This window comes from Lissotriton vulgaris, chromosome 4_1 (assembly GCF_964263255.1).
Source record: "Lissotriton vulgaris chromosome 4_1, aLisVul1.2, whole genome shotgun sequence".
Taxonomy (NCBI): Eukaryota; Metazoa; Chordata; class Amphibia; order Caudata; family Salamandridae; genus Lissotriton; species Lissotriton vulgaris.
The window spans coordinates 1,887,729,150-1,887,735,149 of record NC_141691.1 but is presented as its reverse complement, the minus strand read 5'-3'; the positions used below and the strand labels follow the sequence as shown (position 1 = coordinate 1,887,735,149).

Genomic DNA, 6,000 nt, shown 5'->3' with positions numbered 1-6,000 from the left:
AGTTGGTCATTCAATTACATCAGTCCTCATATAACACAATTTACCAGTTTTCATATTACTCCATGATATCCCAATGCAAATCAATCCATAGTAGTTATTACAACAGATTAAAACTATAATCAAATGTTATAAGTAGCATTATTAAACTCAGGAATCCAAATATGGGAAAATGTATTGATGTAATCTTGATACTGTATATGAGATCAATGGCCTTAATAACATGATTGCATAAATAAATTGCCCTGAGCAGTAAAAATATCTATGTAAATTAAAGTAGGCCTTCATCAGAATTAAAACCATACAGTTTCAAGGTACCAAAGAAGCTATGAGATGTGATTCCATGTGTCTTAATTTTAATTCTCTAATCCCACCTCTTGATATCACTCCTGTTAATAAATACCAACTTCAATAAGACATAATCTGAATTGTGTTATTCCTTAAAATGGGCTGCTAATAGGTATTTCTCCACATCTTTTCAATTTGTCACTTCTCTTAGCGTGTACCCAGCTAATAGAAGCTGCCCCTGCTTTCTAATAACATTGTATAACAAATTACTTTTTTGTGAATAATGTGTTAGTGTTTAAATGATTTTAGTCTACTGAGACTGAGTAAACTTGCTTTTTCAAAGTGTTATATCTAAATAAATCTGACGTGTTCTTTAAAAGAGCTTCCTTTTTACATTTATAAGTCTTCTTAATAATCACGTTTTTTAAAATGGGATAGCATTTCATCTATTATTTTCATGGATTTAGTACTAGCTGTGCAATCTTTCTTGGCTCTAATCAATTAGAAATGTGAACAAAACACATTTGGTTCCAGTTCAAATGAAGCAAACGTTATCAAAAAAGTGCCACATACAGTGCCATGTAGTCACAACCCCTTTAACAAAGTTAACTGCTGACTTTTTTAGTAGCTCGTTGGTGTGGTTAGGTGTAAAAGTGGCACCAATGGTGCGAATCTTTATCCAGACAGTATTAAAATGTGTTAAAATGGTAGTCAGATAATTCCTCTTTAGAAAGTGCTGCATTATGAAACATAAATATTTTTTCTTTTCTTAATGCATAATTTAGTCATCCTTGTTGCTCAATTTGGTCCTACATTGTCAGTTAAATTTGAAAAACACTTAGCCATGAAAATCTATACACACCAGACTCTAGGCAGGCGCAGAATAATATCAATATTGGTTATTCATGTAGCACACACCACAAGCCGAATTATTCTAAGTACTGAAATATAGTATGTTATTGGTAGTCGGTCATTAATGTGAGTCATTCGTTTGATCGTGCCTGCAATTCTAACCAAAAACCCAAAAGCTGTAAGTAGTTCATAGGAAAACTACCATCAGAAGGATGATCAGTGCAAATCAAAGGTGAGTAGATAGGGGTTAGAGTTAACTTGATAATTAAATGTAATGGTAAGTAAAAAATAAGCATAAGTGAAAAGGTTAGTGTTACAGTATCAGTTAAGTGTAGAGATAGAGTTCTGGTTACGTTTAAGGTGAAAGTTAGGCTTAGGGTGAAAGGTGAGCGGAAAGGGGTTAGAGTCAGCTTGATAGTTACATTTAGCGGTAAGTCAAAAATAAGCATAAGTGAAAAGGTTTATGTTACAGTGTCAGTTAAGGGTAGAGATAGAGTTCTGGTTACGTTTAAGGTGAAAGTTAGGCTTAGGGTGCAAAGTAGTGCTATGATTTAAAGTTTTAAGTAAGGTTAGTCTGAGTAATTTTTAGAGGTAGGGTTAATGGAGTTAGCCCTACTGTAAGGATTAAGATGAGAGTAAGGATTAGTTTTAGCATCTCTGTTGGGATTAATAGTAAAGATGAGTAAAGTGATAGAAGAAATGAGAAAAATGTTAACTAAATAATTCAAACTAATGTCCTTTTTAAAACAAATTAGCATTTTGCTCATTTTCAAGCATTATTTGAACTTGAATTCGTTTTTTTCTATTGTTCCTTCATACTTTTTTCATGGGATCTGTAGCATTCCTGCCCAGCTCTACAGAGACATAATGCAAATGCATGGCTCCCCATGCAAAATAAGTTTGAGACCTTAATTTTTTTGCCACATATTGCGTGAATGCCAAGACCATTCCACCCCTACAAGTCCTCTGTTATAATAATGGCACTTTAGGCAGCCTACGCCAAACTGGAAGGTGGTCACCACCCAGTATCAAGCCGCTACAACTCTGCAAACATTCAATTGCAAAATTTCTAAAATTCTGCAAACAGAAACCGAATTTTAACCCATTTAATCCATAGTAAACCATATCTGTACCAGAAGTTATTCGATGTTAATACAACAATAGTTTCATTCCATACTTGTGTTTCTACAGAAATGCCAATCCGGACCTTGTAGCATGTCAGAGTCCACTATATATCCTTGGAAACCGTGTGGGTATTTACCCAATGCATTTCAGGCTACTGAGCCATTCGTCAGGGGTCTAAAACATAAGTAAATCAATAAAGCTCATCTGTTGACAAGAATAATCCTGAATATGCACATAAACATGAACATTTAAAATTAAAAATAAAAGCACTGATGCATAACTCAACCTCCTTTTTCTACCCCGTGATACAATGGGTTCTCTGTTTTCTAAAACAAACTCATTTCTCTGATTTTCCCATTACCACACTCCAATGTTAAGTGCTCCCTGATACCAAAACATATCACCCTGATTTCAACTCATGCTAAAACTATTTATGTGCCTCCCTCTTCCAAACCCAAAAAAATGTGCAACCCATTCACCCTGTTATCAGTGTATGACTACGATCTCTGGTATTCCACGCCATGACCGGCAGTGAGACTGTGCATTTCGAGCTCCCTCCTAAGTTCCAGTTTGGCTTATTTTTTTTTTCGTAAGTGCTACCTGGACAGAGCACGGTTCAAGTCAGCACGCTAAATCATTGCCATTGAGCAGCAGTTTAATAGGAGACTAGACTACAAAAGGAGTAAAACACGGTTTGCATCCTACCATTCAGTGTCTTTAGGTAGACTGCCACTGAGAGGGGTCATCGGTTTTTTACGGTGTTGGGGTTCTGGCCTGCAGCCGGTGTTTGGGGTCCTTAGAAAGGACGGTTTAGTGAGCCTCTTTAACCATAGGCGATACAAAGTGTAGTGCATGCCCCTGTGGCTTAATAGTGCTCCTGCTTTGTACTGTCCTCAGAAAGACAGGGCTTCATTTTTCTTATGAGATACCCATGTCTTGGCAGTTGCTTGACTGGCAACTCTATCATTGCATTTAAAAATGCTTTAACCGCGTTTTCGATGGGGACTCTCCCACTGTTATGGCCAGTGCTTGAAATGGAAAAATAGAAGTGCAGGTACTCTGTGACAGAGTACCTGCTTGTTTCTGAGAAGTGTTGGCACTCTCCTCCTCAAAATAAAAAAAAGTGCTAGTACTGCGTACCGGGCAGTACCGGCCCATTTAAAGCACTGGTTATGTCTCGTATAGTAAGCAAAATGTTTAAATGTCATATTCTGACAGTAACTTCACCTGAAACATGACATTTTAAGACAAGTACAGATATCCCTCAAAGATGTTCAGCAATCACAGGCCTGTGTCTCCCTCTCTAGATTATTTGTCCTGAACTAAAGTTGAATGGGAATGACCTATAATTTCTGGAAGAAACTCTTAATCCAATGGACTATCCACTGGAGGAATTTGCTCTACTGTGGCAGTATTAGATTTGAGGAAATTCAGCTAGAGTATTCTCCACCAGATTTAGCGTTTCATCCAGAAATTGGAGATTTCACCCCAAAACACCCAGTAAAGCACCTAGTGTGATTTAGTTTAAAAACTCTACTAACAATTAAGATGGAGGAAGACGACTACCAAACAGTGCAATAACGTGGAGAACTGTTGGGGCACTTTTAGACCTAAATCTAGCTGTCAACCTGTTGCCTCGTAAATGACGGTGAGTTCTGACTTTTAAACGGGCGATCCCATTAAAGTGAATGGATAAGCGATTTTTGGAAGGTGATGCTGGTTTTCAAAAAGGGTGATGTTTTTAAGTCTGTGGAGCTATGTTGCTTTTCAGGAGAGTGTGTTGGCAGGTTTATAAACCATATCTTTATTAAGACCGATTGTCAATCACCGTGAACCATGGATAACTTGTCTAAGCCCTATTTGGGAAGCCCTGTTTACTTGAAGCCTGCCTGGTTCATGTCATGTGACAGGGTCTTGCAGGACAGCGTGTGCCAAAGGGCTGAGCCCAGCTGATGCGCTGAGGCCGAAGAAGCGGCAGATAAGTTGGCAAAGCCGTCATTTTGAGAGTTGCCTACAGCGCCGAGCATTAGATGCTTCCGTCCTCATCCCTGCACCGAGGAGGCAGCCCTGCAAGGGCGAGCCCCCAGCCGACGTAGCTGTCTGCCTCTGAGCGCGAGCCACACTGCTGCAGCCTGCGAGGGGGTGTGTGCTAGAGTGAGCGCGTGTGTGTGTGCGCGCGTGTGCCTGCAGTGATGTCACAGCACTGGGCTCGGAGCTCTCCGCCGAGGCGAGCGCGTGCTCCGAGCACATGGAGCCTGGCAGAGCAGCTCGGTGCAGAGCGGCGGAGGGGCTCTTTTCACAAATCGGACCGTCTCCCCCTCCGGGGATGGATTCAGGGACTCCCCAAAGAGCTCGGGAGGGCTGCAACTTCGGTAAGTGAGGACGAGCTCGGAATCTGGGCTGCTGCCCGTCAAATCTTGCAATTCGAGCGCCTGGGGAATCCGAGCCAGGTTTATTTTGTATATTTACAGGCAGTCGGAACCTTAATTTGAATTGAAACTGGGGGTCCTTATTCGATTTGATAGGAAACAAATGTATCATGCTTGCCATCTTCCCTGCGGGCTGGATCCACCCTGCCATAGCTGTGACAGTAATGGTTCAGATGCAGGAATCAGTGCTGGTGTGACCGTATCCTCGAGGTGCTCGAATGTTGACCTGTGCACCTGAGGGTGACTTTTATCTTGGCTGGTTCAGACAGTCGATCACACAGGCATTAACCCCCTTCCCCACCCCCATCACCCTCACTCTCTACATATTACAGCCATTTTGAGTACACCGTTTCTGCTTCCTTCTAATGTCAATCCACTTATATTTGCATCGGTGCGGTTCCACAGTACATGGTGTGTGTCCTTTTTACATTCATTTTATTATCTGGGTGGGAGTGAATTATATACCTATGTGTTATGTTGTGTAATTATGTCATGTTGCTTTAACCATGCTCGTTCTACATTCTGCTTAGAGTGTTTCTATGTGTTGTATTCCAAGGTAGTCAGTTACTCCTGACTGCTAACCTGTCTGGCTGTGTACCTGCTCTGCTGTATGCATTAAACCTACTTTCCACCTATTTCAAGTGTGGTTCATCAATTCAACAATTGGCGACGATCGGGATGATTTTCTTAACCTGTGGACCGCTTTCAGGGTAATTCCGACCTCCTTAAAGGTCGAAACCACAAGTGGAGCAGAGACGACGTTACTTTACTTCAACAACGCTTTGAGGACAATAATCATTCTTGCGCACTACAAGCCTGGTGAGCGACGCTTTATTTTTATCCTAAAACTATAATTCCAATCCCTATTTTGGATATTTTGGATGCGCTGCTATATCGCGCTCGAGCGCTTACCGTTACTCTTCATTACGCGCTTCTAACGCGCGTGTCTTCAAGCTTGGTGGTCCTCGCGTTGCATCGCGTTGCATCGCTGTAACGTCATACGTTCACTCAGAACGTGACGCATCACACAGTGCGTGGCGGCCATTTTGGATTGGGCAGGCCTACTCGTCAAACGGAAAAAAAAACGGAAGACGTTTTTTTGATTCTTTTATCTATTTCGACACCCACTAGTCGGATTTCCATTGCGGTCACAGGTAATCGCTGCTTTAAGCCTCCTACTGAACGTTTTGCCTAATTTGGAGACATTTTCAACAATTTCTGCAATTTCTTCACTTTATGGTGGTGAAGAGCGGACAGTGTGTAGAAAGATCCTGTTTTCACTGAACAATTCCACCAAACAGTACACCTT

The 6,000-nt window shown here is 41.1% G+C and overlaps 1 long non-coding RNA gene across 1 annotated transcript in view; it reads left to right on the top strand.

The window, feature by feature from the left end:
• The first annotated feature begins 4,332 nt into the window (after nucleotides 1-4,332).
• LOC147724675 (uncharacterized) overlaps nucleotides 4,333-6,000 on the top strand; it is a 416,529-nt gene continuing 414,861 nt past the window's right edge. The window contains exon 1 of the long non-coding RNA XR_015309929.1: nucleotides 4,333-4,634. This is a non-coding gene — a long non-coding RNA (uncharacterized LOC147724675). The remainder of the gene's footprint in view (nucleotides 4,635-6,000) is intronic.